The sequence below is a fragment of the Gossypium arboreum genome, chromosome 4 (assembly GCF_025698485.1).
Source record: "Gossypium arboreum isolate Shixiya-1 chromosome 4, ASM2569848v2, whole genome shotgun sequence".
NCBI lineage: Eukaryota > Viridiplantae > Streptophyta > Magnoliopsida > Malvales > Malvaceae > Gossypium > Gossypium arboreum.
The window spans coordinates 103,357,744-103,382,727 of NC_069073.1; the positions used below are offsets into that span (position 1 = coordinate 103,357,744).

Consider the following 24,984-nt stretch of genomic DNA (forward strand, 5'->3'; position numbering starts at 1 on the left):
AAAAAATGCAAAAGAAATTGAATGGGACTCGATTTGAATAATACGCGAAAGGGAGGGACGAATTGTGCAATTATCCCTCAAAGACCAAATCTCATAACTCAAACTAAAAAACCTAGACTAACACTCAACCACTTGAAAAAGAATCAAAGCAAAAAAAAAAAAAACAAACTAAAGTCTCCTTCCTTCCCCCTTCAGCCGAACCAAAAAAACTCTTCCCTCATCTACCATTTAACCACCATTTTCACCATTAAAATCGGTGAATGATGAGAAGGCCCTCTTTATCTCCATTAAAGCCGAGATTCAAAGCCTATTTTCACCTGAAAATCCTCGTCTAAAACTCCGATTTCGACGGAGGAGACAAGGACCCCGACGATACACCCACGAAGGTAATCCTCTCTCCTTTCTCTTTATTTTCTATATGCCGAAAAATGTAGGCAAGAATAAAGGAAAAAAAACAAATCGAAATGCCAAAAATAGATCAAAAATCACCTTCTAATCTTTGATTGTATTTAGTATGCGTAAAATCTTTCTCTGAAAAAACAGATTCTCCCCCTTTTACACTAATTTTTCTCGGCTTTTTATAACCGATTTACAAAATAAATAAAAATTTTTAAAAAAAAACTCTAATTTTTGCTGTCATTTGCTGGCTTATTTCTGTCAATTGCTGCACTGTTATGGTTGTTATTCTGTTATTTTGTTGCAAGTAGGCATGGCATGGCGAAGCCGCTCATGAGCTTGTCGACGTGGGGCGTGAAGCGTTAGGGCTGCTGATGGTGTTTGCGGCGCTGGCTGTTGGCTAGAGTTGGCCAAAAGTTCGGTTGGTGTTTTTGGGCCTAGGGTCTTTTGGGTTTAGGTTTATTAGGTTGGGTTTACTGTTTAATAAATGTAAATGGACTGGACTTTTAAATTATTTTGGTTTTATTATTTTATTATTTTTTGTTTTATTTTTTGGTTTTGGTTTTGGTTTTGGTATAAGCCCGGGCACAAATTGGGTCTTACAGTTGCCCCTCTTTACTCATTATCGTGTGATGAGAATTGAGCAAAGACTTTAATTAGGGCCAATTTTGCCCGGTTTTGCTAAATCTTGACTATAACTTTAGAGAAATAGGACTGGTGACTTAAATCTGCCCCATTGCCAATACATGGAGATAAGATTCGCCATCCTCAATCTGCTCCGCAACTACCTAGGGAGATAAGATCTTCAATCTTCAGTCTGCTTCCTTGCTACATCAGGAATATAAGACTACAATCGCCAACCTGCTCTCTTGCTACTTCAGAGAGGTAAGGTCAGTGGTAAAATCTACTCCATTTTCGATACATGGAGATAAGATTCACCATCTTCGATTTGCTCCCCTACTGCTTAGAGATATAAAATTTTCAATTTTCAGTCTGCTTCCTTGCTACCTTAGGAAGATAAGACTACAATTGCCAACCTGCTCTCTTGCTACCTTAGAGAGATAAGGCCAGTGGTAAAATCTGCTCCATTGCCAATACATGGAGATAAGATTCGCCATCTTCGATCTGCTCCGCTACTGCTTAGGGAGATAAGATCTTCAATCTTTAGTCTGCTCCACTGCAACCTCAGGGAGATAAGACTTGTATATTGAGCCTGCTCCACTGCAACTTCAGGGAGATAAGGCTGGTGACTTAAATTTGCTCCATTGCCGGTACATAGAGATAAGACTAAATCGTCTTTGGTCTTCCACTCTTGCTTAGGAAATAAGACACGCAATCTTGATCTACTCCACTGCAACCTCAGGGAGATAAGACTTGTTATGATCTGCTTTACTGCAACTGACACTTCAACCTACTCCACTGCAACTTCAAGGAGATAAGGTTTGTAATCTTCGATCCATTCCGCTGCAACTTCAGAGATATAAGATCTGACTTCACCAATGTTACTACACCGTCCTCTCGGACCTGTCCTGTAGACTCAGTTTCATGTATCATGCTTATGCCAAATAATTAGGATGTTATGATCAAAATGAATCAAATGCTCCTAACTAGATGTGATGCTTATGTCAAATAATTAGGATGCTATGATCAAAATGAATCAAATGCGCCTAACTAGATGTGATGCTTATGTCAAATAATTAGGATGCTATGATTGAAATGAATCAAATGCTCCTAACTGGATGTGTTATGAATGAATGAAAAAATGAGAATGATCTTTTTTCCTTCTTTTTAAAAAAAAAAAAACTTAAGGTATCATTGCTCGTTGTTCACCAGGACACTATCACTGATTTATTATGCTGCCATCTTGTTCGGCTGATATTCTTAACAGAAAATCCAAAGAAACAATCACATTCTGTTCAGCAAGCTTGCACCGCCGTAATTCCAGAGTCCCTTACACTGTGACTTCTGGGACATAAAGTTTGAACTTCCCACTGCAACTTCAGGGGAATAATCATTTGATTTCTTCTATCCATCCTGCTGTAACTCAGAGGTATAGGATCTTCAATCAATTTGATCTATTACACCATTACCTGGTATAATGAACAGATGTATATGCATGATATCTGCATGAATATAGAATAGCATTTTTCTTTTCTTGAGAATAACCCCATTACTCACTCTTTGCTGGGATTATAACACCAATGTAATTTTCTTTTTGCTCAACCAATATCTTTGACAAAAAATCCAAGTAGATAATCTCAATTTGAGCTTAAATATTTCCAACCCTTAAGCTTGGTGGGTTTTAAACAATAGTCCTATTTCAGGCTTTTGTATTATTTAGAAACTCCCCAAAGTAATATGCGAAACTCCCTTTATGAAAGTATTATTAGTCCAAAAATTGTTTTTTCAATGCAAAATACTTGAAGAAGATCATAACCATGGACAAGAAAGGAATTAATTGAGAACATATCTCGAAACAAATAAGCAAATGCAACCAAGAAAGAAACTTATTGGACGTGACCTGAAAAGAAAAAGGTAATCAAAGATAACAAAAAAAAGGGTAAAAATAGAAAGCTAGGTGCCCTAGATATCGCAGCTTGAGCTTCTCCGTACCAACTTTTTGAGGACCATTCTGAGCTCAATCTGTGTTTAGGGGATCTAGAGTACTTTGTCAATGCCCCAAGACGTAACATTCTTCTTTCATTATTAATTCAGGCATAGCAAGACTATTGTATGCCTAATTTTGATCCAAATTTAAGCCACCCTTCTTGGGTTTTCAACTCAAATCCCCATTGGTCTCAAAGCGTCCTTTGCGGGTTTTCGCCCTGGCCTCTCTTTTTTCTTTCTTCTTTCAATTTCTTTGATTGATTCTTTCTTCTTCTTTTTTTTGATTTTTTATTTTTATTTCTTTTTTTATTTTGATTTTTTTAAAAAGTCTCAAGGCCCCCTTTGCGAGTTTTCACATTGGCCTCTTCCATTTTAGGTATAATACTCTTTAACTGTATTTTGAATGCTCCAATTTGGGCAAACCCTGCTAGTCAATATCAATGCTCCTCCAAAACAGGCCTTCTTTACTATATAAGGTCCCTCTTAGATTGACATATTTCTTCCTTTGAAGTCCTTTTGTATAAGAAGGATCTTCTTCAATATCAAACTCCCCTCATGGAATTCTCGAGGATAAACCTTTCTGTCATAAACCTGCATCATCTGACTGTGACGAATATCCTTTAAATTTGACTGATCATATCAGGATTGAACCCATTCTGATTTATCCAACTTTAATCCTGCCAAGACTCGAAGAAAAGGAATCTCGTTTTCAAAAACTATTTCAGTCCTATAAATCAATGTGTTGCCCCGGTGAAGGTTTCGGCCTACGTTTGATAAACATAGAGGGTAAATGATAACTTCTTTATCCTAATCCTTATAAGATTCAGTCATTTTTCACTATGACCTTTGTTTTATTGTTTGCTTTTCCTTTTTTTCTATTTTTGAACTTTTGTTTTTCTTTTTGGATGCCTTTGCTGCACTGTGATATAGTGTCTGATCTTTTAACAGACTGCAAACTTTTGACATTGTGCAGTTGTATTAGAAGTGATCTTTTCTGACATTACTTGCCAACAACCCCCCTTTTTTTGAGATTTGATGACTATCGATCTTGTAATATTGACATATGAAGCGACCATCACCCTCTTCGTGAAGTAATCAATGACTGCCAAGATGAACCAATGTATATTAGACAAGAATGGCCTGATAATATCTATGCCCCACATAGAGAAAATCTGTGAAGAGATAAATGAGACACATGAATCTTGTCTCTCTAAATACAACCTAACTAATATGATCCCCTTCCATGGTGAATCAACAGTGCCCAAACCTCATGATTAGCGTGGCTACCATAAAACCATCAACATGTGTCCTTCTGACATTGTATAGACATTTTGTATTGTCCACAGATCTTAGTATCTCAGGTATACGAGAACATCTTTGAATCCTTGGAGTAACTCAATGACGATTCATTTTGTCTTTGTGATGACTCAGGTTTCGATCTTTGCCTCTTGCTCACAATGTTTATTGACCCTTTGTAAAGTAGGATCTGTTTTTCATCTTGTTCTACCATCCTTAACAAATCAGGAAATAAGTCACAATATCTGTCATCTTCAAAGTCCTGAGATCTGCTTAAACACCTATCTCACCCCAAAAGGGAGTCAGTTACAGCGTTGCTCATGTCATTGATATCTGGGGACCTATAGTAGGTACAAAGGCAAATTTCAAAGAATAAATGATTCTAAGGATAATTTTTTATACGGTATGATCATGAATGAAGAATGAAAGCATATTTGAAAAATAGTCCAAAGAACAAAAGAATATAAAAAGAATGAAAGAATATTTACTCAAAAAGAATGCATTTTATTGAAATAAAAATTTTGGACACAAGCCTATTTCACAAAAGGATTCTTATTGCCCTTAGGCTAAAAGCAACGAGCGCGTTTTGAACATTACTCTAGATTAGCTCTAAAAATGCATGAGATGAATGCAAAAGAAAGAGAGGCGTTGATTTTGAATTTAATTCCATTAGAACAACTTTTCTAGAAAACAAATTCCTTTACATAAAATGGATTACATATACGGCCTTGCTTTCATATTCCAGGCGAAGACACCGATCACTTTTCTTCATGAAATCCAAACCTCGCAAGCCTCCAATAAATGCCTCCACTAGCTCTTCTTGGCTTGATCTAGGCCATGACTTATTATCCTCACGATGTTGATTAGCTCCGTTTAAGAAACATCGAGATCCGACAGCTCTTGAACAGTCTTTATCGGCTTGAATCTTCAGGTAAATACTTGTTTTTCTCCACGAACTGTTAGCCTTCCTCCGTCAATTCAGACAACCGTATTATAATCCACTTTATCAGGAAATTCGTTTTCTTATGACAAACTGTTCTATTTAGCAATCAAATATGAATCAACACCTTCTTTCTATGATGATGTAATGCAATGCAATTATAAACAAAACAAAAACAAAACACGTTAGTACAAGTGAAATAAATATCAAATAAAGTACCTATTCAGGTGACTACTAAATTTGGGCAAGGTTTTACTTAAGGTGGATTCTCAAGGTTTACTATATGTAGCTCGGTTCTAGAGAAAGGGTACCTGAACCAGCAAATTCCTCAATTCTCACCCATTATAGGCTCACACGGATCGAGTTTGGTTTAGGGGAATACATTTCCCTATGACCATGCGAAGATGAAAATCTCATGAAATCATAGGTACAGATGTATCCCGGAAGCAATCCACTAGCCCATACGGAGGTGAAAACCTCACAAAAGCATAGTTTCTTACTCCCACTTAACAGGTATAACCACAGCTGTCATGCAATGCAATGCCATATTATTCTACAAGACTCGAACCACAAAAATCATGTAAACAAATGCAATTAAAAGAATCATGATTTTCAAAACAAATTTTCAATTCTTTGACAAAAGGATAGCAAATAATCAATTTTATGGCCAACTCACTTTGTTCAATCCCCAGTGGAGTCGCCAAGCTATCGAAACCATTTTTCAAGTTAGGAAAAATCGGGGATCGACTTTTTAAAACCAAATGTGGAGTCGCCACCAATCTTTTTGTTTAGGTGTGATTAGATCACCTAATGAAACATTTTAAAACAATTTTGGTCCGCGTAAATTTAAAAATGGGTTCGGGAGTCGGTTACGTATGAGGAAAGGTTAGCACCCTCAGTACGCCCAAAAACTGGTACCAGATTGATTAAATGTTGTCCTTATGTCTAGGGTTTTTTCAAAAAAAATTGAAATATGATTCCTCTTAAAACATTTGAGTGGTTTAGGCTAGTCGTCAAAACTTTCTCATTTCAAAGGTATAAAGCATCACATCCAGCACGATAGGACATGATCTTTTATACTTTTGAGAACACGATTGAGTTTTGACTTTCAAAAGCTCTTAGGTCAAAAATTATAAAAGGATATCTAGATATTCAGTCCAACGAAAAATCATACCCAGCACGGTAGGGCGCGTTTTCTTGAATTTCTAAATATTGAATATTGCCTTGTTTTTAACAAAGAAGATTAAATAAATGATTGTAAATTATCTCAAAATGCATTGATTTTATTTGAAACAAAATAGAATAATTCATTTTAAAGAGTTGAATACCATAAGGCAACATTTTATAAACCAAAAGAAAAAATAACAATCATGGGATAATATACATGCATAAAATACAGTACTCGGTGAATGAAGATAACAGAACCTTATTTAACTAAAATATGAAATGAATAATTAAATATAATTAATCCAAAATAACCAAATTCACAAGCATAGGTGAGCAACAATTGATTTAACAATACATAAAAACAAGAAAATGTGGTGTAACAAATATATATGAAATAATATAAAACAATTAACACATGAGGTACCAAACAACATAAAACTAATACGATACAAAAAAATTTCTAAAATGATGAATTGATGAGCAAATAACATATGCTAGAACTTGAAATAATTTATAAGAGCTAGGGGTGTGTATATAAGTGAATAATACTCACAAAAATTGAAATAAATCATCAAATAAATAAAAATATAGAATAAATAATATATATATATATAAATGAATTTTAAAATAAGTACTATAAAAAGAACTTTGAAAAGAATACTATACAAAAATAATTTAAACCCAAAATTTATCAATAAAATATAATATAAATTATATTCATAAAAATAGTAATGGATGTCAATATAAAATTTTTAAACCATTGATGTACATGTTAGAAAGTTTTAAAGATAAATATAACTGTATAAAATATATAGAAGAATGTATATGAACTACTATTTATATAATACTGAAATTAATGATCATACAAAATAATTGAAACAAGATTGATTTATCCATAATAACTAATATACATGAAATGAAATCTTAATATAAATAATGTGTATACAAAATGCTAATATATGAAAATGTCTAAAATAAATAAAATATACAATTTTAAATAGAATCCTTTAAGGAAACAAATTATACATAAATAAATTTAAAAGAAAATGTATATATATATATATATTTATAATAGATTTCAAAGAAAATATTTACATAAAATAATGTGAAAACGATAATGTATACAAAATTGAACTAATTTTATCAAAACTATAAATGTATAATTACAAAATAAAAATAAAAATAAACATAATATCATACATAATTTCAACTCAACATGATATAAAAGGAATTTTAAAATAATAATTTTAATAATTTAAACAAAAAAAAAAAAAACAAAGTAAAATACCAAAGTAATTCAAAACATGTAGAGAAGTAAATTTCTTCAAAAAAATGAATGTTATATGAATTAGAAAATGAATTATACAGATGGAAATAAAAACTTAATTGAAATCAAATCAAATTCAAAGAGATAATTAATAAATAAGGTAGAGCATTGAAACAAAACCAAGGACGAAAGCGCAACGCGTGAAAATACGCAGGGGTTGAAAAGATAAATGTTCCAGATCTCAAAACAAAGCATTTAGACTTGGACTAAATTGAAACAGTATGTAATCCCAAAGAAAAATTGAAAAATGCAAAAGAAATTGAACGAGACTCGATTTGAATAATAGCGCGAAAGGGAGGGACGAATTGTGCAATTATCCCTCAAAGACCAAATCTCATAACTCAAAACTAAAAAACCTAGACTAACACTCAGCCACTTGAAAAAGAATCAAAGCAAAAAAAAAAAAACTAAAGCCTCCTTCCTTCCCCCTTCAGCTGAACCAAAAAAACTCTTCCCTCATCCACCATTTAACCACCATTTTCACCATTAAAATCGGTGAATGATGAGAAGACCCTCTTTATCTCCATTAAAGCCGAGATTCAAAGCCTATTTTCACCTGAAAATCCTCGTCTAAAACTTCGATTTCGACGGAGGAGGCAAGGACCCCGACAGTACACCCACGAAGGTAATCCTCTCTCCTTTCTCTTTATTTTTTATATGCCGAAAAATGTAGGCAAGAACAAAGGAAAAAAAATCGAAATGCCAAAAATAGATAAAAAAATCACCTTCTAATCTTTGATTGTATTTAGTATGCGTAAAATCTTTCTCTGAAAAAAATAGATTCCCCCCTTTTACACTGATTTTTCTCAGCTTTTTATAACCGATTTACAAAATAAATAAAAAATTTTAGAAAAAAACTCTAATTTCTATTGTTATTTGCTGGCTTATTTCTGTTAATTGATGCATTGTTATGGTTGTTATTCTGTTATTTTGTTGCAGATAGGCATGGCATGGCGAAGCCACTCGTGAGCTTGTCGACGTGGGGTGTGAAGCGTTAGGGCTGATGATGGTGTTTGCGGTGCTGGCTGTTGGCTAGGGTTGGCCGAAAGTTCGGTTGGTGTTTTTGGGCCTGGGGTCTTTTGGGTTTAGGTTTATTAGGTTGGGTTTATTGTTTAATAAATGTAAATGGACTGGGCTTTTAAATTATTTTGGTTTTATTATTTTATTATTTATTATTTTATTTTTTGTTTTGGTTTTGGTTTTGGTGTAAGCCTGGGCACAAATTGGGTCTTACACCCAGGATAAGGCTTCTCCCCAATTAGACTTGATGAATGACATATTAGTCTTTTAATCGGTTTGCTCATTTTCGATTAGACTAAGACATGTTTAGGTTTGTCTACTAATTTAAGTTGTCTTTCTGTACTATGATCCTACCACATAATACCACTTAGTATTAGTTAAACATTTAGACAACCAATAAACAACATCTGCTTCCATTTTGCTTCCCGTTCAAAAACCATGTGAGGACAATTATACAAAGTATATCAATTTTGTTTTATCAACCAATCTGTTTGAAAAAAAGTACAAGTTTACAAACGAATATACTGCATTCAATGCACCAAATCCGACATGGTAGCCCTATAAGATCTTTCCAGTCCTTTATTGGCCTGATGGACTTTCACTTCTTACTATTTTCTGGTGGGTTCTATTAATCATGCTGCCTTAAACTTGCATTTCCTCCCATGAAGACTCCTACCGTTTTGCTTATTCTTCCATCCACGTCTTTTTCGATTGCCTAATTAGGATTTTATCCTATTGCAACCTATTCTGCATCTCCTTAACCAATGTGGGATCTGTAACCTTTCTGGCGGACCCTTATTGGTGGACATCGCATTTACCATCTTGTTTAAGGAGTTGTTCCCTCTTTTCGCACATAATTGAATGAAGACACATCCTAGGCTCTATTCATCATTGTCTTGGCGAATCCATTAGTTATCCCGTTAGCCTGTGACCCCCGATACACCAAATCCATTCTGTCTTATGGCTTTTCGTGCAAGTCACAACATAACTTCTTCTATATAACTTGGCATGTCTCATGGTTTACTGATTTGTGAACTTCACATGTACAAATGTATCCCTATGTTTACTATCCCGACGGACTACCCTGTGTTTACTGTCTCGATAGACTACCCCGTGTTTACTGTCCTGGCAGACACTACAAGAAAATAGACTTTTAGCAGCGCTTTTTTTAGCCTTTAGCGGCGTTTTTAAGCGCCACTAAAACTATTTGCGGTGTTTTTACTAGCGCCACAAAAAACGCCGCTATAGGAAACGTCGCAAAAATTTGCGGCGTTTATTCAAAAAAACGCCGCGAAAAGTCATGGCTTTTAGTGGCGTTTGTGGGAAAAGCGCCGCTAAAAGTCATGGCTTTTAGCGGCGTTTGTTGGGAAAGCGCCGCTAAAAGTGATGGCTTTTAGCGGCGTTTGTTGGGAAAGCAACGTTAAAAGTCATGACTTTTAGCGGCGTTTGTAAAACGCCGCTAAAAGTCATAACCTTTAGCAGCACTTTTCCTACAAACGCCGCTATAAAATAGACCTTTAGCGGCGCTTTTCTCACAAACGCCGCTAAAGAATATAACCTTTAAAAAATTTATTTTAATTAAATAATATTTATTTCTATAATAAATATTATATTATGTTTAAAATTTAAAATTTGAACTTTGAACTTTAAACTATACACTTTTAAGGATAAATAAAAATATTAGTTAAATTAAATTTCCTATTAAAATTTAAACTTCAAAACTAAATATAAAAATTAATGAATTTAAATTAACGAAACAATAACATTAATCGAATTAAAAAAAAACAATGAAGAAATTAAGGGTCAAACATTAGCTCCAATAATTGTTCAAAATATAAGACAGCTACATTCAAATAGAAACTAAATAACAACTAAAGCATCCAATAGAACATAATTTCACTCTTCATCACTAAATGTTTCCTCATAAACATGGCTTCATCCAAAACAAAACCTCATACCATTACAATTTGCCTTTTAAGCAGAAACTGCTACAACCTTCTTTCTTGGTGCTGCTTCAGTACCTATACATCACCCCCAATAAAAAATAAGAACATTTTGAAAGAAAAAAACACAATTTCTTACAAGAACAGAAATACGCAATGGAACTAAAATCAAAAAGCAATGAGCCTAAGGACATTAGCATTTTCCTACCTTTCCTGAAACCTGTCTTGAACCTGCGAGGAACGTGGCAAAGATACCTCTATACACTGGTGTTGGATATGTTAGCCTCATCTAATTGAAACCAATAGCTAAAAACACAAATAATCACACAAGTTAAAAAACCTAAAATAAGTACTTAAACACTTCAATTTGCAACATTTAAGCACTTCAATTTACTGCATTTAAACACTTCAATTTGCAGCATTCAAACACTTCAATTTGCAGCACTTTAACATCTCAATTAACAACATTTAAACACCTCAATTATAGCGATAAAACATCTCAATGTCCAGCAACTAAACACTTCAATTTGCAATACTTAAACACTTCAATTTGCAACATTTAAGCATTTCAATTTACAGCATTTAAACACTTCAATTTGCAGCATTCAAACACTTCAATTTGCAGCACTTTAACATCTCAATTAACAACATTTAAACACCTCAATTATAGCGATAAAACATCTCAATGTCCAGCAACTAAACACTTCAATTTGCAGTACTTAAACACTTCAATTTGCAACATTTAAGCACTTCAATTTACAGCATTTAAACACTTCAATTTGCAGCATTCAAACACTTCAATTTGCAGCACTTTAACACTTCAATTTACAGCATTCAAGCACTTCAATTTGCAGCACTTTTACATCTCAATTAACAACATTTATACACCTCAATTACAGCGATAAAACATCTCAATGTCCAGCAACTAAACACTTCAATTTGCAGTACTTAAACACTTCAATTTGCAACATTTAAGCACATCAATTTACAGCATTTAAACACTTCAACATACAGCATTCAAACACTTCAATTTGCAGCACTTTAACACTTCAATTTACAGCATTTAAGCACTTCAATTTGTAGCACTTTAGCATCTCAATTAACAGCATTTATACACCTCAATTACAGCGATAAAACATCTCAATGTCCAACAACTAAACACTTCAATTTGCAACATTTAAGCACTTCAATTTACAGCATTTAAACAGTTCAATTTACAGCATTCAAACACTTCAATTTGCAGCACTTTAACACTTCAATTTACAACATTTAAGCACTTCAATTTGCAGCACTTTAACATCTCAATTAACAACATTTATACACCTCAATTACAGCGATAAAACATCTCAATATCCAGCAACTAAACACTTCAATTTGCAGTACTTAAACACTTCAATTTGCAACATTTAAGCATTTCAATTTACAGCATTTAAACACTTCAATTTACAGCATTCAAACACTTCAGTTTGCAACAGTTTAACACCTCAATTAACAATATTTATTCAATTATATAATTAAAACAACAATATAATACATAAACTCATATATGACGTTCAAGCTTAAAAATCAAACTAAACTGTTCCATACCCCAAAAACAGCAAAAGAATCAACTTTCCACAACCCATAACCCTAGATATTCAAATATGGAAAAAAGTTCAATAAATAAGATTGATAAGACCATCAACTCTAACAAAAAAATAAGCTAAAACTCAGCTTCATTAACCAAAACAACCCCGAAAATATATGAAGAATTCATTATAGAACTCAACTTTGACAACCCAATTCTAGAAAGAATATACACAATGAGTAAACGGAAAAAAAAGGAGAAAATATTGTACCTTGCACTCGTTGAGGTTGATTTCATTACTTCCAGCCATTTCTCTTTCTCTAAACACTCAAAAACAAAACCCAAAAGCTTAAAACAGATCCTTATGAAGAACAAATCAAAAACTCACAATTCATTTCCCAAACCCAAATATATAAAAAGTAAAAAAAAAAAACCAACAAAGATGTTAATCTGATCTTATTCTCTTTTTTTCCACTTCAAAGATACCTCCTTTGGTTTTTCTGTCGTTAGAGCTTATTATCAAGAGAAAAGATAAACAGCTTAAAAATCTCTTCAAAAGGAAACAAAGAGAGAGTAAACAATAAAAGATGAACCATCCGCATTGCAATTGAACAGAGAGAGAAGGGGGTTATATGTGTGTCGTGTGGAATGGGTGAAGGATAGGAAAGGTGGCGCAGATTAGAAGATAGGAAAGATAAATGCTAAAATATGCACAAGGTGAAATGTGAAAATGAGTGATACCAAGTAGTAAGCAAGAGCAAAATCACAAGGGTTTTCCCCTATTGAACCACTTTTATTTCTAACCATTTTGCACAGATTTCATCATCAGAGGAAGAAATAAAATCAATACCTTGCAGTGCATTTCTCAAATCACACACTGTATAAAAACTTCTCCTATAAATTTTGCAGATAATATCTCCACCAATGGAAGCAGTTACAGCTTCAAAGGCAGGCCATTATCTAGAACTGAAGGTCTGAAATTGGGATCCTAAATAAACCTTAATCTCGTAATTGTCAAATTGTAAAACATCTGCTAAAAAGAATGATTCACCCCCTTAGTTGACTCCAGCATTTATGAAATTCAGAGTTGACCTTCCAAGAACAAAATTGATGCAGCAAATGACCTTACAACAAATTTTTTTTTTGTTATAATTAAAATATCCAAATATTCATTTTACGGTCGACAAAGATCCTTTCAGGTTCATAGCTACCCTTCATATTCTACCTTATACTCTACCTGGACAACCTGGTAATTACATCTAATGATCATTGTTAAACAAAAGTTTTAAGACTCAAAGAATCCTAGCAGGCACATAATATAAGCAAACAATTTAAATGAACTATATTATCCATCTAACATATATAAAGAAGGTTGCAAGAAGAACCTTTTTTCTATATGGCAAGAGAGTACGGAGGGTGTCCAGGTGAGCATTAATCCTTTCTCTCCTCCTCCTCTCAACTTCGCTATGACTCTTTAAAGCCGCTATAACTTTCTCTTCCGCCACGCTTTTTTTCCCAACCTTCACCGGCGACTTCACCACCAGCTCACTTTTCTCATTATCCAAAACCAAGGACTGTGAAATCCCATTGCATGGACCCAAATCACGGGAAAAGGGATCAAGGAAACCAGAATAACAATTCCTAGATAAAAAAATGTTGTCGTTGAAATAGTAAGCAGCCATATAAAAACACACACAAAAATAAAAAGAAAGCTAAACGAAGTTGTATGAGAGTATTCAAAAACAACAGAGGGAGCAAAAACAAAACAAAACAAGAACAATATGGATTTTTGGGATTTCAGTGAATATTCAAGAGGGAGCAAACAACAGAGGGAAGAACAAGAGTATTTGTTTTCTCAAATTGCCAAATTCAAAAAAACAAGAATCGATTTATCTCTGAGCACAAGGAGAACTGAACACATGAAGTTACTTTATAGCTTTTTCAAGCATACCAATAGCACACGCTCGAGTCTGAACCCTTAGAACACTGTCAACTGTAGTAAAATTAACGATCAGGGAAAGTGTTTTTGAAGACTAAAGAGGTCTATTCCCGATGGCATATAAATTGAAAAGAAAACCCATTTGAAGAGATAGTTATTAATATGAAAATTACAAGTAAAAACAGTGATAGTAAACAAAGAAAGAGAGGGCTACCGACAGCAGATGTCGACAGAGATACAGCTGTAGGCTATCGACAGAGATGCAGAGGGCTGCCGATTTGAGGAAATTGAGGGAAAAATAAAGGGAATCGGGGTAGGGGAGAAATGGTTTGGGAAAAATAAAATAGGGAAAAAAAGAAAAGAAATTTCAAGTGAAATTTTAGGATTTCTTTAGGGATGGGGGAGGGAACCGATTTTGGGAAAAGAAAGGAGGGAAAAAAAAGAAAGATTTCTCGTCAAATTTTGGGATTTTGGGGGAAGGGGGAACGAAAAAGTCTAATGCATTTTGGGTAACAAGACCATACCGTTTTGTGTAAAAAATTTTGTGGCGTTTTTTTTTATAAAAAAACGCCACTATTGTTTACTTTTTACGGCATTTTTAATAAAAACGCCACAAGAAGTCATTTTCTCACCTTTTTGCTCTGCTAAAAATTTTTTATTTTATTTTAATATATATAAACTTTATCATTATCTCTTAAATAATTTAAACTATATTTAATTATATGTATATACCTAAATTTTAATAGAGATATATCTTAATATTATATATGAATTTCAGTTTAATGTGTAATTATAGGCGTGAAATTCTAATTGTGGTTTAAATGTATAGTTGAAACTTTAATTTTGATTTAATCATACACGTTTTAAAAATAAATACATCAATATATTTTATATTGAATAAATATAAACATTTATATATGCAATATATAAATATAAAATGATTTATATCAATAATTGTGTTCATAATTTATGCTTTTGGGATTTAACCCATTTTGATATATATATTTTTAAAATAATAATTTATATTTATCTTATTTAGATTTATATTATAAAAAATCTAAGATACGTAAGTTAAGTAGTTCACTATATTTACCCTTAAACCCCAACCCTAAATCCCTAAACCCAAAACCCTATATCATAATTCCTAGACCATAAACCCCAAACCTTAACCTATAATTTAAACTATAATCATAATTTTAATATATTAAAATTAATCTTATCTCTTTACAATTATATAATAAATTATTTAATATATAAATTACAAAGCATTAATTAATCTAAGCCTTAAACCCTAATCCCTACCCCTAAACCCTAAATCATAAACATAATCTACAAACCCTAAAAACCTAACACTTAACCCATAACCCCTAAGTCTTAAACCCCAACCCTTAAACCATAACCCATAATCCCTAAACCCATAATCCATAAACCTTAAAATAGTAACTCATAAACATTAAACCCTTAACCAAATAAGTAAACCCTAAACTATAATGATAATTAATTCAATATTTTAAAATTAACACTATCTCTTTTACAATTATATGAGAAAACATTTAACATATAAATTAAAAACAATTAGTCATATACAAAAATCTTTAAAATTATTTAAAACAATAGTATTTTAATTTTTTCATTTTTGTATGTTTTCAAAAAACGCCAAAAACCTATTTCTTTGTAGTGAAACCTTAAACCCCAACCTTAAACTACCCTTAAACCATGATCCCTAAACCCATAATCCATAAACCTTAAAATAGTAACTCATAAACATTAAACCTTTAATCGATATCGAGTATATTGTAAACCCTATACTATAATGATAATTAATTCAATATTTTAAAATTAATACTATCTCTTTTACAATTATATAAGAAAATATTTAACATATAAATTAAAAACAATCAGTCATATACCAAAAATCTTTAAAATTATTTTAAATAATAGTATTTTCATTTTTTTTCATTTTTAATAAGTATTTTTCTATGTTTTTACTTTCAAACTTTTCTCTGTGTCATTATTTTTTTCGAAGAATTTAAATATTTAATTAAAAATAAATTGTATTTTAATAAAAATAAACCAGTTAAACTATAAGTAGACAGATGAAATGTTTTTTGTGGCACTTTTTTAAAAATGCCGCTAAAGATTGAGCATTAGCGGCGTTTTTAAAAAAGCGCTGCTAAAGGTGTACCTATAGCGTCGTTTTTAAAAAGCACTGCTAAAGCCACTAAAAGCTCAATACAAAACGAAGCCATTTTGCAAAATTCTTTTTAATAAGCGTCACTAAAGGTGTACCTATAGCGGCGTTTTTAAAAAAGCGCCGCTAAAGCCACTAAAAGGTCAATACAAAACGACGTCGTTTTACAAAAATCTTTTGCGGTGTTTTTAAAAAAACGCTGCTAAAGATCGAGCATTAGCGGAATTTTTTAATAAGCGCCGCTAAAGGTGTACCTATAGCGTCGTTTTTAAAAAAGCGCCACTAAAGGTGTACCTATAGCGGCGTTTTTAAAAAGCGCCGATAAAGCCACTAAAAGGTCAATACAAAATGACGTCGTTTTACAAAACTCTTTTGTTGCGCTTTCTGAAAACGCCGCTAAAGATCGAGCATTAGCGGCGCTTTTTAAAAAACGCCGCTAAAAACCTGTTTTGCTGTAGTGAGACTACCTATGTTGCCATAGCCAAGCTAAGGTGTTAAAATTGTAACACCATGTTTAATGTCCTAACAGACTCCATTGGTTACCATAGTCGAGCTATAGTCTTACAACTTGAACCATTTTCTCAGTATTGCCCTGAAGAACCTTATCATTGTCATAATGTCGCTCCATAGAATCGATAGACCGTCGTCTCGGTGCCACTCTAGCAAGCCAGTTGATAACATTCCATGACATAGACAAACTCTCTTAAATTCCCTTAACAATCCATTTAGTCCTCCATTTCGCCACTTATTCCCGTCAAGGTAAAATTGCTGCATACTCTACATACAATACTAACAATCACTTCCATACATTTCATTTTGCTAAATATTATCATAAACAGTATGCCATTCATCTTTTTGTTGAGTCACGACAAAATATTATTCAAAAACTAAAATAGCAAGAGTACACACTCACAATAATATGCATACAATGTTTACATAGTTTCCATGTCCATATGTGACCATGGTTCTAATCATGACTCAGGTCAGACATGAATATGGTTCTAGCAGACAATACAACATCATAAATCACCCACAAGTGGAGTATATAAACTCACTTTGCTTACTTAATCCTCGTCAGCTTAGCTTGTCCAAACGCCTGAGCCTTCTTCATCCTGGCAACTAAGCATGACAACCATTTATCGATTATATCAAAGTTATTAAACCCTAAAACCCAAAACCCAGTTTACAGAAACTTATTAGAAGCCCTTGCCTTCATTCTTTCTCAAATTCTCGAGCATAGAAAGTTAAAAAGCTTACTAGTTTCTCAATTTATCTATTTCCAGACTTCAATTCTCATGACTTTTGCTTCATACAGAGCTCTCTTCAGTTCTCTTTCTCTTCGAAACAATCGAAGAAGATAATGCAAGTAGGAAGAAATTTTGTAGGCAAGATTGAGGAGAATTTTTTTTCTTTTGTAAGAATGTTCACTTTCACCTATATATATAACTCCTTTACACAGTCTTCTGATATCTTTTAGCCAATTATCAATAATTATTATGTCTCCCATTATGGAACCAACCACTTCTATCCTAGCCAAACCAGAATTGGAACTTAACTATATACTCGTCAATCACAAAATTTCCCAAAATTCTTGGTAAAGTCTGCCAACTTACCGAGCATTCAATTAAGTCCCGAAATTCTTATAAATTAAAAATATCCGAGAGTGACAGGCTCCTAGTCAAATAATCAAACACAGGACTAAAATTGAGATTTCCCAAAGAGGGGGAAGTCAATTTCCTTAAAATAAAAAGGGGACCCAAAACTGAAATTCAATCTTCCAAATTTGAATTATAATTTCCAAGAAGAATGCAATTATACTAAAAAAAATTATTTTAATTTAAAAAATTAACTTAATTAAATTTTGACAAAAATTTGATAAAGCTTCCCTTCAATGTTGCATATATATTTTGACACGCCATGGTCCCTTTATATAAAGGAAAAAATAACAAGAATTGTATTTGAATTAGGTGAGCATAAAAATTATTATTTAATAAAAAACTTAGTTCACCGAGTACTCTCTAAGAGGAGGTCAGTGGCACCAATGAGTCTCTTCAATAATATGCTCCAAGAGTTTGTATAAGGTGGGCTCACACAATCCCCAGAAGATATATAAGGAAGATCTACAAACAGTATTTTTTAACCCATCGCATCTTGGATTGGCGACACCTATCCAAACATCTCACTTAGTTCCCTCACATCAACTCCAATAATGTTCCTAGCTAACATTCACCACTCTACCCTCTGCACCTATGAAGTAAAGTGCTTGATGTTTAGGATCCATGTAAAGCCAATATTCCTCTATAAATACCTCCTATTAGCACTAAGGCAAGGGAGAGAAAGAGAGCGAGAAGGCCAACTTTACTGCCCACACTTTGCTCAAATATCAGTCCAATTTAGATAAACCACCATCCTTAGTAGCTCCCATTACTATCTACGATGTGATCTATCACCATTGTCTAATCCAACACTTTGTATAACTTAATTTTTATAATATATTTTTTTGCATTAGTGGAAATATTGGTTTTTTTTTTAAACTTTATATCAGAATTTGGAGCAACCTATTTGAAACAATTCTTTTCATACTTTTTTTTGTCTCGATTATTTGGATTCTAAATTTATTTAAGAGTAGTTAAAATTACAATATATGAATTTTATTTTTATAAAATAATACTAAAAAATTAATTAAATAAAAAAAATGAGGTAAGCAACATATTACAAAAATAAAATGTTTGTTATAGTGTTTCTCGGTGCCACCTGACTGGTTAGCAGCACCACCTAACTTTTTGCCCAGTCATGTTGCAGTCATGGTGTTTTTTTTTTTTAAATTATTGGTGTCACTTGACACAGTGGCGGCATCGATATGTATTTTTAAAAATACTTGTATTTTTACGGGTATACATGGCAGAAAAAGTATGCTAAAAATATTTTTTATTGATGCTGCCAGTATGGTGGCACAACTTTATTTTTTTTTAAATGGGTTGTCAAAAGAAAAGGTGAAAAAAAGTTGTTAGGGGGAGGGGAGCTTGTGACCGATAGGGCACATCAAATGACAAGGTGACGCCTGGTGTTCTATGAAAACTTTTTTTCGGCTTTCTCTCTTTTTTCTTCTTTTATTTCTTTTCCTTTCTCTATAAGTACCAAGGGCTCTCCACTCCCTCGTTAATTTCGAAATTGAGGAAGAAAAAAAATATTTTTTTTTGTGTTGGTTGCTGGAATTTTGAGCGGAAAACTTTGTTTATATTGGAGTTTTTGGGAGAAAATGTGATAGGTATAAGATACGTTTTAATTGTTTGTTATAATAATTAGGGGATAGCATTCAACTGAATCGAATGAAAAAATTTCGAGATAATAAAGTTGATGAATCTTATTTTATTATCCTAACTCGATTTGAAATTTTCTTGAATCGAGTTGAGTGATATGAAATTCAAAACGAATCAAATATATTTGTTCGAGTTAAATTAAAAAAAAATGACATTGGGTCATTGTAGCCACTGCCATCCACCATAATCAAATTTATCCATCGTAATCAATTTTTTTATTAACTTTCAACCCCTCATAATTTATTTATTAATCTTTTATATACAAGTTAGCTTATTTTTTACTTAGTTGCTTCAATTATCTTCTTATTTTTGTCACCATTTATTTTGAAATTAAAAAATATATTAAATGGAAAAAGTGATTTTTGTAATAAAAGTTATTTTAAAGATAAAATGTGAAATTGATACCAATAAAAAATTTTAAAGCGGATATTTTATGGCATCATCAATAATTCAATTTTAACAAAAAATTATAAAGATTCAACATAATTAAAAATTCAATAATATAAATAGTACAAAATGTAAAATTTAATTCAATACTATAAATAGTAGAAAAAAATTCAAAAAAAAGGTTTTTCAGGTTTGGGAGAAGTAAAAGTCTTGGGGGAAGGCAAAAGGAAAAAGTTTTGGGAGTTTGGGGAAGCGTTTTTGCCCCATTAGTACTAAAAGTGACAACACCAATTTTTTTTATATTTTTGGTACCACCTATTAATGTGGAAATAAAACTTACAAAACAATCCTTTATACCCAAAGTCTCATTTCCCTTATTTTCTTAAGTAATGTGAGATATGAAATATGTGTATATATAGACTCATGAATAGGTTTGTAGCTTGTTACCAGACAATGTGGGATTGCTTCCTTAAATTGTGATATATATATATATATATATATAAACAATGTGTATATATAGACTCATGAATATATTTAATCCACCACTTTGCTTAAATAATTATTTTATTTAGATAAAAACCTAAATTATTTAACTTAAATCTTTTTTTTTTCACCAATTTTTGAGTATCATAGTTCGAAATCCTAAAGAATTTGAAAGAGTACGCCCCCTACTATCTTTATGCAGAGACAAATCTTAATTTTTGTTTTCGCCCATATGTCACGAGGCTAGAACTTTATTCTCGCATTCCATGCGGCCTCAGGCGATCCTTTCAATCAAACACGCCTAAGTCAGCCTAACCACCACAAAGTGAGGATTCAATTAGAATTTCTCCAAGACACCAATTTATATAGCGGAAGCAACTCTATCCAAAAGAAAGCACAAAAGAGCCGAAAGCCATAGAAAATAATACACAATAGGTGTCTGAGTAAATACTCTCAAAGAATTCTATTACTCTTAATAATTCAGGATACAATAGATGATTTACAAGTGAGGGGGAGGCTTTCTATTTATAGTTGAGCTGTCACAAAACCGAATGTCTAGATCAAGTTACATCAACGGACGAAATTAGCCTATCCCTTAAATCTAGGGATTTAAAAGATTACATAATCAATTTACATAATCAAATCAAATCTAATCTTACAAGATATGATTCCTCTCAATCTTCTAAGATTAGTTCCCCTATTTACCAAGGTAGCCTATCTTTCCAAATTAACATCATTGGGCCACCCAGGCCTTAATCTGACAGGCTTCTCCAACAGTATTTTGAATCGGCCCAGTTCTTGCTGGCTAAATGATCCCCATCTAATCGATAGATCTCCATGAGACGGATCTTGTGCGATGGTTACGGGCTTTGCACTTTGGCCCGTGACACATACACATTATTATTATTATTTTGTTAAAATAGCTTAAAGTCCCTCTATTCTTGATAAGTTTGGAATTTAGGCCTTTTATTTTTATTTGAAGTAATTTAATTTCTCTATTTTTGAATTTAAAATACAAGTCTAATTGTTAACATTGTTAAAATAAGTTTGTTAAATTTACTTATGTGACTAAATAAAAAAACTCACAAATATTGTAACATCTAGATTGATGGTTAGATTGACCAACCCATCGATTTTCAATTTAATCGTTCAACAATATTTAAATAAAAAAATTCAAATCAGCTCTAGATTTTGTGACAAGTGTTGAACTTTGATTTCCAACATGTAACTCTAAATCATATCTGATAAAAGACAAAACTGAAAGTTCTAGAAGAAAAAGAAGGAACATTATCTTTAAATCATAACTCTTTTCAAGTATATCAAATATAGATTTTAATTAGTATGTAATGTGAAATTAATAATTTTAAATACTCATTTTAAAAATAATATATATATGTATTTTTTAACTTTGTTTCTTTATTATATTAGATTCACACTTTTCATATAAATCAATCACATTAAATACAATAGTTAAACATTAAAAAAGATATGAGTTTAATATTAATCATATAAATACAATCACTTTATGATTTTTAAGGAATATATTTTAAGAAAAATCAATTCACATATTGACAACTTAAATTTCATAATATATATGTCTTAAAAAAACACAATTTATATTGAACAATTATCTTAAATTGCCCATTCTTGTAAATTTTCAAAAAAAATCGGCCTATTTCAGTAATTTTTAAAAGCAGTGTTTTTTGGTAATTTAGTCTATATTTTTGTTTGTGTTTTAGGGATAGATTACGATAGTTTTAATGCGTGTTTTTTTAGTTTGTAATAATAATTTGTATATTATAATATTTTACTTATAATATTTAGATTTAATGTTTAAGATCTGATTTTAATTTGTAAAAAATTGTTTGTGTTTGTGTTTGAGTTTTAGATTTGATTTTACTTATAATATTCACATAAGAAAAAGTTAGATTGTGTTGGAGATTTTTGTTTTAACTTTTTTTTATATTTGTAATTTATATTTTACTAGATTAGTTATGTTTATATTTATATATATTTTAATAAAGATATTTAAATTTAGTTGCAAAAATATCGTTATAATAATTTATTTTAACTATTTTTTTGTTTAGTTGGTGATTAATATATTTATTATGTGAATATTTCATTCAAGTAAAACAAAATTATTAACAAAAATAGGTTATGGTAAATACTATTATGTGCAAGCGTTTATGTTTTAGAATGATATGTTTATTCAATTTTTTTGTGCAGATATCAAAATGGGTTCTTTGATTAAAGCCATTGATCACACAACCATAATGACTAATGTGTTGGTAAAAATATTTGTTACTTTTCTATTAACAAGTATATTTGTAAAGTTGCATGTCATTATTTTATTAATTGGAATATTTAACTAATACGTTAATTTATTATGGACTAGGTGAGTACCATGTCTTAAGGGCGCGTGTCCATGGTCTGAGTTACTTTTCAGACAAGTGTATTTTGCTCTATTTGGATGCTGAGGGATTTGGAACATTGACATTGATTAGGATGTTTGAGCTAAGGACCGACTTAATAATTTCCTTGGTTGAGAGGTAGCGTCTGAAGACCTGCACATTTCATTTGCCATTTGGAGAGTGCACCATCACCTTAGAAAATGTTGTATTGCAACTTGCACGATTTTACAGTCACGGGTTCAAGAAAAGTGATTGAACTTGCGTCGCTTTGCTATCAATTGCTTGGACGACCGTCGAGTGGCGGTGGTGCTAAGTTTACCAATTTGAAATTTTCCTGGTTAAAGCAAAATTTTAAAATCTTATCGAGTAGTGCCTTTTAGCGGAAGAAGATGCGCGCTTATCAAGCATATATACTGGAGCTTATAGGGATACTAATGTCAGACAGAAATGATAATAAAATCCACCTGATGTACTTGCCTCTGTTTGTTGATTTCCAAGTTGCTCGTTTGTACAGTTGGGGTTTAGCAGTATTAGCAATATTGTATTGTGAGCTTTGTCGGACGACAAAGCACTATACAAAAGATATATGCAGGTGCCAGATGTTGTTGCAGTCTTGGGCATTGTACAAAATGCCATTTTTGGCATCACTGAGTCACCAACAATATGTTTTCCCACTTGTAAATAGGTAAAAAAAAATTTGAACTTCGATTAAGAATTTTTTTTATGAAAATGTTATTTAACAAGTTTTCTTTATTTTTTAGATGGTTCACTTGTCCAGGGATCGAGAAGTCCAAAACCCTGGTTTTCTATAAGCAAATGATTTAGGCATACATCGGGAAGCAGATAGATTTTTTTACAAAATAAAATTATATTCATTTCATGTAATTATTTTAGTTATGTTATTTTACTCATGTCACTATAGCATTGTTATTAATTGTGCAGTTCGTGTGGATGGCATATGTTGTGTCAAACATTGTAGGTGTAATTCCCCAATTAGCTTATCACCATTCACATGTGTGGTGCATTAATGCACCCATGTGGAATTTTAAGCTATTGAGTAATACAATGAGGATTAAGTTTTCTGACAATTTGAGAGTAAGCAAGATTTTTGGACATTCCAGTGAACTTCGACAATGTCCACGATATTAATAAGAGGGGTAAAGATGCAAAGAATTAGACATTGGAGCATTAACAATAGATTGTAATATAGAACACCCGAATGGATAGAAGGCCTCGATTGGAGTCTTGTATGGGGGATTTCACGCTCTCGGTCCACTAACAATGTTGGAACATGGAGAATGGGTTGTCGAATTTTTTTGTTGGCCAATTGATGATAGTCCTTAGATACATGCACCGACGAGGGCATCGACAAAGTGGACCAAGTCGATCCCATCCTCACCAAAGACATTTGCCTCCTTCTTCTAAGCCTAAAGCCAAACCTGCAAGGATACATACACAATTAGAGGGTAGTTCTTATCATCTAGAGTTAAGTAATGACAGTTTTGCATTGGGGTTCCAAGGCAAAGCATATCTTCCAGAGATGCCCGATTCTAATTTTGATTATCAATAGTCAAGGTAATCAATGATGTTTGATATGTTTAGCTTCACACCCCAATACTCCACACCGCTTGGGAAAAACATTGGGACATACGATTTTTTGAGTTGCTCTAATATATCCCGAGATTCGTCAATGGATGATGAGGATGCAAATTCAGTTGATGACAATATTAAGCTCCTGGTTGACCATTGTGAACAACCCAGACGCCAATGTAAAGCACTACAACGATTCACCCCATGGAAAACTCCATCAAACCATCAATTTTGATACATATAAATTTTCTTATTTGTAATTATTTACAAATATAATTAATAATTTTTTAAAATTACATGGAAAACATTTAATAAATGTTTGAATTAAAGCCAAATATATTTTTTATTATGATTTTAAATTCTTACTGTATATGAATTTAATGTATTTTGTTTCAATTTT

General features: G+C 32.2%; 1 long non-coding RNA gene across 1 annotated transcript; it reads right to left on the reverse strand.

Annotated features, from left to right (window-relative positions):
• Positions 1 to 10,549: 10,549 nt before the first annotated feature.
• LOC108457968 (uncharacterized) lies at positions 10,550 to 14,697 on the reverse strand. Its single transcript, XR_001867213.2, has 5 exons — positions 14,417 to 14,697; positions 13,649 to 13,904; positions 12,535 to 12,583; positions 10,905 to 11,002; positions 10,550 to 10,774 (listed from the first exon to the last, which is right to left on the reverse strand). It is a non-coding gene; the product is annotated as an uncharacterized LOC108457968 (long non-coding RNA).
• Between the last annotated feature and the right edge of the window lie 10,287 nt (positions 14,698 to 24,984).